Consider the following 10849-nt stretch of genomic DNA (forward strand, 5'->3'; position numbering starts at 1 on the left):
TGACTTCTGCGTTGGTGGATATTCACTTCCGATATACACACACTCGAATTCTCTTTATCTTTAGATATATTTTTAATTTATGCCTTGACAATTGTACACATTTATTTATACAGTGTACCGTGCTCATGTCACGCCCTGTCCCACCTTCATAGCCTCTCTGTCATTGCTGTTATAACACAGTGAGTCCAGTTATTTTTGCCAACATGTACATGGTCATCCTACTAGCAGCCACACTCCCAAGGAAAAATGGCTCTCTTCTCCCCTGCCCCCACCCGTCAGTCCCGCATAGTTCCTCAGCTCCTGGGGGAGTCTTATGAGCCCCTCCCTCATCAATGCTGGAATTATTAAATATAAATATGCATTTTTATTTTTCTCCATTAGGATAAGTCAGCCATAATCCCCAGGTAGGTATTATCTCATGTAATCATAGTGTCAGCCATATCAGATACCATCTGATCCTTTAAAACAGTAATTCTCAACCTTCCCAGTGCTGAGATATTTTAATACAGTTCCTCAAGTTTTGGTGACCCCCCCCAACCATAAAATTATTTCATGGTTATGTCATAACTGTGATTTTGCTATCGTTATGAATCATGATGTAACTATCAGATATGCAACCCCCATGGGGAGCAAGACCCACAGGTTGAGAGCCACTGTTTTAAATGGTGCCAAATTTTATTATATATATTTTTAAAAAAAAAAAATCATAGCCTTATCTTCAGCTTCACCAAACAAAAGGGAAGGAAGACTCTCTGACACTTTGCAGCTCTCTAGGGTCTCCAAATATGGTGTCAGTACACGAGTTCACCACTTCCCTCCTGAAACACAGACAAGAGACTTAACAAAACTCAGGTGGCCCAAACAGTATCACACAACATGCAAGTACACACGGCACACAAGCCATGCCGTGGCTGACTTGGGTTTTAAAAGCGTGTCTGTGGAGGGGCCTGGAAGTTGCCAGCTCCCCTAAGCAATCATCACATTCTGACACTTGTCAGCTGGGACAGCTGCTGCTGATCCGTCTCCTTTGACTTGCAGTGTCTCAGTTAGCTTTCTGTGTCCATGATGGTGATGCTTAAACTATTTTGCATTCAACCAGGTCTTGGGCTTAATCCCACCATTGCAAAACAAACAAGCAAAAAGCCAAAGGAGGTCAGAGAAAGGGGTCACAGGGGCTCAGACATCCTTAGGAAATTGATGTATAGTCTAGGAGTTGGTTCTTTGTGTTCCTCCAAAGCTTCTGTTTACTTTACTGGCCACAAGCATGGGCAGAAGCAGATAGGTCCTGGTCAGATTAGACAGGGCAGGCAGGGGAGAAGAGAGAAGGGTTCTCCGGGACTGGCAGCTGCTTCCCACCAAGCTGATTGACTTGTGATCTATACCAAAGGCTGACACCTGCCATGCTTCCCCTTCCCTGTTGTAGCATCTTACCAGTCTGCCTTAAGAGATGCCCTGTGTTTGATCATCAGAAGGCCTGGCTCAGTCTGCTCTCTGCCTCTTTAGGCAGGCCGGCACAGGCATCACGGGCCGTTATTCCATCACAGGACCTAGAAACACCATGCACCTCAGCTCCCAGGAACTTGAGATGCACAAGGTTTCTTCTCCCTTCGATAGGGATCCATGGAGAAGCCCAGTGCCCTGCGGCTTCCTGACATTCTCAGCTATCAGGCTGCCCACAAGAAACCCTTGGCCCCTGACATCCACCCAGGTTGTTTTCATTGCTTTTCTTCCCAGTCAGGTGTGAGGGCTGGGGGGTGGGGGCTGAGGGCAAGACTGTTAATCAGTTAGGCAACCCTGATTACATCTTAATAACAAATGCAAAGCACAGAGAGCAGCAATTTACAGTAATGGGAAAAATCAGCAGGTCCCTGGGGTGAGACGGGAAGTAAACACTCTCCAGGTTCAAATTTGGGGAAAGGAAAAAAAACAAAAAAAACCTCACTTGCGAGTAGCCTGGTAACACCAGGAGATGCCTGTGCCTTATTGCTAGATGACAAGAGACTGTGGGTCGGGGGTGTGGGGGTGGGGTGGGGCACTGGCTCTCTGCCTGCCTGCAGAAGGGATCTGCTGTGGGGATGCTGCCAGTGCATGGACTGTACCGGCAACACCAGGCGAGGCTCAGCGACCAGACTCAATGCCAGTTGAAGAGACAAATAATGGAGAAAAACTAAGAAATTTAACAGGTCATCAAGAAGAGGAAGGGATAAAGGGGTCTCGTGGCCCCCACTAACTTTGCCTTCAGGGTCTAGACCTGAACTTTAGGTTAAACAGAGGATGAATTGGGGCAAAGGGTAAGAGGTGGTCAAGGAGGGGTTAATCATTGTCTCAGCACTAGTTCTATAAGGTGATCCCCAAAAGTCCTTATTGCTTGAAGGGACACGCTGATTCTCCAGAGATGATTATTTATGCTCCAGATTGCAGCCTAGCCACCGGGGAGTCGGAGGAGCCTGAGACCCAGTGTGGCTCTATCCTGAAATGCTTTACTCTTCCTGGTACGTGACTGCAGATTGAGGACAAAGGCTTATCTTGGTGCTTCAGCCTTGGAGGGGGAAGATAAAGGTTAAGTAGATACTCCCTAAGGAGATTAACGTGCCTGTGCAGAACCTTGCAGGAGTCTGAGCCAAAGCGGAAGGGGACAGACTCGGAAGAAAACAGCTGTGTCAGACTTTAATCGCTCTTAATTGGGCCCAAGTGAAGGGTCTGCGGCATAGACGCCATGATTTCTAGCAAGACCATCTATGAGCCTGTTATAGGAATACCACGCTCTCCCTCATCTCACCCACCAAATGTCCACCAGAAACTGACAGAAAAGATCTCTACTAGCCAATTCTGACTAAACAAGTGTACTCAACCAGAAGTGTACCTGCTATCGGTGGACAAGACAAAGATGACTGCTGTCTGCCACGAGTCCTTCCTACCCTAGACACATCTCGTCAGAAAGCTGAGGCCTCATCTACAGTATCCTGCCAGAAAAGCCTTTCTTTTTATTTCTCATGATCCATTTGGAATTCAAAGGAGCAGTTATTTCCCACTAGAAAGCAAATTGCTTCACCGTGTCCATTTTTCTTCCTCTTTGAGAACATTCCCAACCCCGAACACACATATTTTTCTTACGTGTAATTTGATCCGGATGGTTTCTTGACCTGCATCCAAATCGCACCATGGGTAATTATTACTGTCACTATTGTTATTAACACTGATATTTATCATAATCTTACAAATGCCAGGGACAGCCCTTAATCTTGCTGTTTTATTTGGTTGAAAGGAAAATGTGAAGCGCTGGCCTCCCTCCCAGTTTAGCCTCTTGTATTCAGTTTTACCAAACTCCTACTATGGGGATAATTAGCCCAATTTCCAGGGATCCCGAGTCAGCTATAACTCTGAATTGCAGCCACAGGATGGAGCCAGGGCCAGCAGGTGGAAGTCGCCGAAGTTAGATTAATCTCACTGACACATGGACACATCCAATTGTTAAGGCATGCAACCAGCTGCCGGTTCCTGCAATGAGCTCCTTGTAAGTAGAAACACTCAAGTCAAGACTGAAGAGTATCCCATATGAAACTGTAGAACTGAAGGGAGACTCACCTCCACCCTTTGAAGAATTGCTAGTCTCAACTGAGAAGAAGGAAGCCGCGGAAAGATCCGAGCATTTGTTACAGGCAGGGAAGCACTAACGGTGATGTGGAAACGGAAGAACTCCTTTTGGATAGTAGATGGGCAGAGTGGGGAATACAAAAAGTTTGTAGAAAAATAGTAAATGGCTTTCAGGGAAACTCAGTGGTGTGCACTGGAGAGTATTCTGTGGCCTGTGACAGTCTATTTGGCCTAGATATGAGACACTGGTTTGGAAACGCTTCTCTATGGACCAAACAATGGCTTCTGATGAAAAATCCATCCAGGTGTATTTACCAACCTCAGTCTATCTTCCTGGCATATGAGCTGAGTTTTCTCTGGTTAATGGAGCTGCATGTGCAGCCTGAAGGAGCCTCTGCTTCTCTGTGTGCAGATGGGATCCTCAGGAGGATGGAGGCCTTTGTGGAAAATCTCTGCTAAAGAGGGGAGGAGACAAAGGCAGGTCAGGAACCTAAATTCTGAGTTTAACATCAGGCCTTTCAGATTAAATTGCTCAACATATATACCCAAAATGCTGCATTTGAGGATATCAGTCACTGGGTTCCAATCTAAGAAAAAGAATGCCGTCTGCACGGAATTCAGTAAGTCTGAGTCAGGACCCAAGAACCTGCATTTGTTGCTAATGAAGACTCAGATAAGGACAGAAGTAAGAGTCAGCTTAGATTGTTAAACTCTGCTCCTGGTCTAAGGTTTTATGGTGCCCCGGGAACAAATCATTTAAGGAACCAGAAGGGGGCTCTGGGTAAAGAGATGGGTGTGGTGGTCCCCGCTAGAAGTGTTACTGCCGATTCAGCGCCGGAGGACTGGACTTAATCTCCACCTCCCAGCATAATTCTGTCTTCATAGATGACCTGATTTATCTCACACACTTTCTCAAGGTCTGCTTTTTTTTCCTTCCTCCCCATCTCAGTTTGCTGGAAGTTTTCCATTGCTCATTGGGTTCAGATGGGGAAGTACAGATTTGGGGAGGGGGCAGGGACTAAAGCTGTGGCCTCCTTTCGTTCTTGTAATGGCTATACACATTCTGACTTTGATGCCTTGAAACAAAACAGAACAACAACCTGTTTGCTGACAGGACGAGGAGCGTCACACCACCTTACCTGATCATCTGGACTTGACCCTACGCAGGAGTTGTAAAATCACCTGAGCACATCTGTCCGAGTCCCACAGGCAGCTATAATGGAGAATAAGGAGAGACAAGCAGTCTCATAATACCTTGTAATTCTCTGTGAGCGCTCTATGGTTGCAGACCATTTCCTGTGGACATCCTTAAGTCTGAGCAGCTTACCCTGTACAACAACATACAAGGCACTGTTGGGGAAGGAACATGACACTGGGGACAGCAAACACTGTAGAAGAAAGATTCAGATCATCTCCACTCTGTAACTAAAGCTTTCTTGGGCTAGAGGGATGGGGGAATGGAGAGGTGGGGAGGAAGGAAGGGTAAGGAGTCTTGAGTTTCACTGGAAGCCAGAAAGCAGAAGAAATGGTACACGCTAGGGTGTAGGGGAATGGGCTCTGGGGAAGGTCCCTGAGCCTGCCAGGGACTTGGTCACTCCTTGCCTCTCCTCTGATCCTACCCTGCCTTCTTCAAGAAGCCCTTTCTCCATATCCATCCTTTCTCTGCCTCTCTCCCCTACCTACATCCCTCTGGAAACGTAGGAAACATATCAGTGGACCAAAAGGGGGAGGAGACAGACAGTAGGTTAAGAAGAATCTCTCAGCAGAGGTCTGGGGATAATGTGACAGTATGCAGAGGAAGCTAACCCTGCCCTAGGAACACATATTTTAAGACTGCATACCTCCTGAGGTAAAAATGAAACGTGGAAGAAAGATAAGTATCCTGATTTAGCAAGGAATTGACTTTTTTCTTTTTAACCATTGGGGTGAATGTTACACACACACACACAAAAGAAAACATTTCAAAACTATATTTTTTGCATGCTTTGCATTTTTAATTTGATTTTGCAGCAATTAAAAGAGGCTCAAGGGAAAAGCAACAGGTAAAATTCTGGAGAGTACAGAGACGAGTCCCAGCGAGCTGTCTTGTCTTTGAAACTGTGGCAATGATAGAACAATAGAAATGGGTTCAGGGGATTCTCAGGGGTTCTGCTTTGCATGCTAGGATTCTTTGTCCTGGGCTCTTGCATCTCCCACAGGCCTCTGACTTCCTAGAGGCCATAGAAAAGAAGCAAACTTAGTAACACTGAAAAGATCTTGTCCAGCCTACTCTACAGAAGGATGTAAAGTGGCTCCTGAAGCTGGAGAGATGCTCAGAGGCTGTATAAGAAGCATGAGGACCTGATTTCAGACTAGCGGAGCCATGTAAAAAGCTGGGCATTGTGGTAGACTCCTATAGCCCTGGGGTTAGGGTAGAGGAAAGCCCAGCGAAGAAGCCTGGGAACTCATTGGCTAGCTAGTCTAGCCAATCAGTGGACTCCAGGTTCAGTGAGAGACCCTGTCTCAAAAATTAAAGAGTAATAGAGAAAAAGGCCAGACATTGATCTGTGACCTACACAAGCAGACATTGGCCTGTGACCTACACATGCAGACAATGGTCTGTGACCTACACCTGCAGACATTACTGAGTGCACGTAGATGCACACACATGCATGCAGAAGTGGTTATTAGCACTTCTCCACAAGGAGATAAGAAATGACAGCTGGTCTTAGGGGTTAAGAAGTTGGCCAGTGCCATCGCTACAGCCTCAGCAGACCATGGTCCCCCAGCCTCAGCTAAAAGGGGTCCTTCACCCAGGTTTTGAGCAACCTTATCCAGGGAAGCTTCCAACAGACTAGCAGGGAGAAAAGACTGTCTCAGGGACACCTGCTGATGTCATTCTGTAACCCTGAATGACTCTTGTCACCTTCTGATGTTCTCAGCAATGAGGACATTCCTGTTTCCTCAACAAAAACAGCCGGGATCACCAGAGAACACTTCTTGCAAAGATCCAGCTGGCCTCTGTCGATGTGTCACCTGACTCAGTGTCCCTTTTCAGGAGTGATGGCCATCTCTCCCACAGTAACAATTACCCTGTAACTGAGCTTGTGAGGAGGGTAAGCAGAATCCTTTTAATCTACAAAATAATGCCTCGGTCCTTTGTCTTCTTTCAGAAAGGGAGAGAGTGGCTAGTATCCCAACAGTCTTTGCTGACTCTGGAACTACTGAAAAGAAACTAATGCTTTGGAAAGAAAATAAAAGTGTAACGTGAAGCTGCCACACATACAAACATCCATCTGCATGAGGAAAACATGTCCCCAGTGTGACATTCTGGGAAAGAGCATCACAACACAGGGCTGGCTCAGATCATCTGCGCATGACATAAATATAGGTTTATGGAAAAGCAAGCCAAGTCCCCTGTAAGTCACCTCTAATCCCTTCCTAAGCTGTTATTGATAGTGTCTCCAAACCCCAGGCCTACCCTCAATACAATGGGCAACATATCAGTAGAATATATACGCTGTCTTCCTTCTCACAAAAATGACAATCTAACGTAGGACTCAAGATAGTTGCCTAGAAGCAGCAGTTGGAGACCAACACAAAATTTATTATAATCAGGAAATACACTAAGAACAATAACCAATGTGTCTATCTTAAAGGCTTACAAAGTGTCAAGTCCTTGACTAAACTTTCCAGATAAGTTGCCACATTAAATCCTTTGGGAAATGAACAAGAATGGTTATTAGTGCCTGAGAGGCCTGAACTCAGGTCTGCTGGACTTCAGGAAACGTGAGCACCCCCAGTGCAGAGAATGACCCGCTCCAAAATGTAGCTGGCTTCACTCAAAGAAGGTGGCACTGGATGCCAGAACAGTAGGAAACTGCCTTGTAACAGAGCTGTACAAGGCCTGACCTGAACTGATGTCAACTAAAGAGAAGACAGAGGCAGGTGGACTCTGCCCATGGCCATGTATGAGAGTCATATGTCCTTGACAACTTGAGTTCGGTTCCCAGATCTGGTCTGGAATGGTAGGTGACTTTTTCGGTGTCACAACAATTCTTTAGCTATGAAAGGTGGCATTTAGATATTGTCCAAATTTTGTCTTAGGTATAGGAGTCAGAGGCGAACACAGTCTTCTAGCACATGATACAACCTGGGCTCTTCTGGGACTTATCTCCTTTATAAGAGTTTCTTATTGACGGTACGTTTTGAGTATCAGATTGGCACAGAGCCCACACCCAATACCCAAGTGAGCTAGACGGGCACACCTCCCTTGGCCTCAGTTCTCACTCTCCATGCACTTCCACTTGAGGTCTTAAGCTATCTTGAATTAACCCAGGTCTTGAGGATGTAAGTAGAGTGTTTCATTTCGATTCAAAACTGGTCTCTGAAAGCCCATCCCTTTTTGGGGAGCTAAGGAGACAGGTGGGACCAGGAGATGATGATGGGGTGAGATGAAACTGTAATCCTCTGGGCAGTATAAAAGATGTAAACCCAGGAACGAAGTCCTTTTTCTGTATCCCATACTGGCTCATTCATTTAGTGGGACAAAGGTAGTTAGGGGAATGTTTTGGGAACTTTCTGTTGGACATCTGAGTCAAATTCCCAAACTATCTAGAAGATAACAAAGAGATCCTCAGTTTATCTTTAATGTCAAAGTCTGCATGCATGTCCTAGTCTGGTCCTCTGCAGAATCTATGAGTTGAGCATTATGTATCTCTCATCTACAGGAGAGGTGATGGGAAGCTGTGCAGTTTGTTTAATATCTAACAGATGGGCAACGCAGAGCCAGGGCTCAAACCCACGTCCCATCTGAACCCCAACCCTTGTCTAGCTCTGCTATCTTCTCAGATGAGAATGTGACTACCAAGTCACACTCTCCTCCTGTGAGTCACAAAGCACTTCCAGAATGAAAAGACTTTGCTTTGAACAAGCCACTCGTCCACACAGGGAGTCACACCCATTTATGTGTAGTCCACGATGGTTCTTAAGGGTTTCTTCAAGCCAAAAGACTACTGTCCCTGGCAACAACAATGATCCAGGGTATAAAGGACTTAAGCAAGGGTGAGAAAGCAATTGTTTGGGATCTACAGCTATTGTTCCTAGGTATAGGTTTTGTTGAGTGTAAGCTACATACTGTAAGTATACAAGTCAATATGTTTGGCCCAAATGTCACCTGTATAACCACCACACTCAATATACCAACCTACTACCATTATTCCAGAATTGTCCTTTTCCTTCCTTTCTATTCAATTCTTACCCTACAAACACCCACCATTCTAGCACTGAAGATTAGTGTGCCTAGCATAGGACTTTCAAAGTTAGAGCTGTAGAGTCTGTACGTGTGTCTCACTTCTGGGCTTAGCATATTTTTGAGCTTCTTCTCCACTGTTGCAGATATCACACATAACATTCTTTTTGCAGGTGAGTATTAACCTAACATGTTCACCCTGTTGATGAGTGTGAGTACTCTGAGTTTTGGCTATTACTAGTGAAGGCAGGATGCTTTTTATGGTGACACACTCTCCTTTTTATTCTATGGTAGTAGGATGTCAAGTCATTGACAAGGGGCACATGCAACTGAGATATCTAAATTCTGTCAAAGAGTTCTCCACGATGACTTTTAGAAAGCCAGGGTCCTCAATCCTCCATATCATTGTACACATTTTGGTTTTTCATTGTATTTCTGGTGATGGATCCCTCATTGTTCTGGTTTGCATTTCCCTAACAGCTAATGAAATGAACCATCTTTTCGAAGTCTTAGCTGAAGATTCATAGCTTACTGCAGTATTTGTTGCTTCTATAGGTAAGAACCAGTCTTATCTTAGGAGACTTTGCATAATAAATAGAAAAAGACCTTGGAGCCAGACTTAGGTCCAAATCTTTATTCTGTCACTTACTATCTCCAGTGACTTTTGTTCTGGAGTTCCTCCTTCTTTCCCCTTTCCCATGCCCTTGTAAGGTGTCCTTCCTCTTCCCTCTCCCATGCAGAGCTGATTCCTCTAGAGAGAACAGGATTCCTAAACTGAGTCAATTAGATCCCTCCCTTGGAAGTTTAAGAGAAAAGAGAGGGATGGTTGGAGGAGGGGAGAGGGACAATGGAAAGTGACAGAAGAAGGGAGGGACCAGAAGAAAGAACCCTGAAAAGGTGTTTCAGGTGCTAAATCAATAACATTGACACTGAACACTGTCCGCACCTTTGCCTTCAACAGATGACCACTAAATATGAAGGAAGCCAGTCTGTGTCACAGTGGAGAATTATTCAGATGACAGAACAGGGTACAAACCTGAATCTGATGAAGGGCAGTGAATGTTACTTTCTTTCTCTCTGGGGGACATCACAGGACTCAGTGGTATGTGCTTCTGGGAAGGCCAAGTCTCTCAGCATTTAATCAGGATCTTCCTTCTTCCAAGTAGCATGTGTCACTTCCTGGCTGGAAGCAGTGAAAATCCCCTGTGAGAGTCTCCATTCTCTCACTTCCCCTGCTGGGGCAAATTCATAAGCTTCACGTTGAGATGACAGATCCAACAGTACAGAAGCAGCTGAGTCTCTGAGTCACCACACAGAGGACAGCTGTCCTGGAGGGCCACAAAGGCCTGAAGGCTAGGAGAAATAGCATTTGTTGTCTTATACCATGGAGATCTTGAAATTGTCATAACTTAGTTCACCCTTGGTCATAGCCTGTCTGAGCCTTTGTTCCCTCTTGGGTAAAACAGAGATTTATTTGTTATTCATACATGAAGTAATGTCGTCTTTGAGGTACTTTCCATGACACCTACAGAGAGAGGTATTATGAGGAAGTATACTTTCTTCTCCTTAAGCATGTATGATCTCCTCACCCAGTGTGTTCTAGTACAATCTACATCTACCAGATACTACCATCAGTAGGATCCAGTCAGTATACATACGACATCCTGGGACATGCATTCACCTTATTCTGAAGGGTTTGCAGCCATGACTAGAGGGATCTGTGTGGATGAATGTGTCTTGTCCATGTCAGGGTAGTCACGAAAGGACTGAGGGTAACACAGGGCTGCAGACTGATTTGCTCTGCTGCCAGAAGCTACAGATCTCATTTTGTTCACAGGGAGCAGGGCCAAGCACCCAGGCCTCTGTGGGATGCTCTTCTCTTCCTCCTTGCTGTGACAGATGGACAAGCCAGCACTGGGGAGAAAGGAGATTACCCTGACAGCTGGTGCTGAAAAAGAAATCAAGGAAAATCCATGTCCCTGCAATATGCTGAAAGCACCAAGGTTAGCCTTGGACATCCTGCCT

General features: G+C 45.5%; 1 long non-coding RNA gene across 2 annotated transcripts; it reads right to left on the reverse strand.

Annotated features, from left to right (window-relative positions):
- Positions 1 to 1525: 1525 nt before the first annotated feature.
- Positions 1526 to 10182, reverse strand: LOC114617605. 2 transcript variants are annotated; one of them, XR_003710821.1, is made up of 4 exons: positions 9861 to 10182; positions 4734 to 4807; positions 3914 to 4049; positions 1526 to 1547 (listed from the first exon to the last, which is right to left on the reverse strand). It is a non-coding gene; the product is annotated as an uncharacterized LOC114617605 (long non-coding RNA). The 2 variants fall into 2 exon arrangements; XR_003710820.1 differs by lacking the exon at positions 1526 to 1547 and having other exon boundaries at positions 1743 to 4049.
- Positions 10183 to 10849: the final 667 nt, after the last annotated feature.

This window comes from Grammomys surdaster, unplaced genomic scaffold (genome assembly GCF_004785775.1).
Source record: "Grammomys surdaster isolate TR1022 unplaced genomic scaffold, NIH_TR_1.0 137, whole genome shotgun sequence".
Taxonomy (NCBI): domain Eukaryota; kingdom Metazoa; phylum Chordata; class Mammalia; order Rodentia; family Muridae; genus Grammomys; species Grammomys surdaster.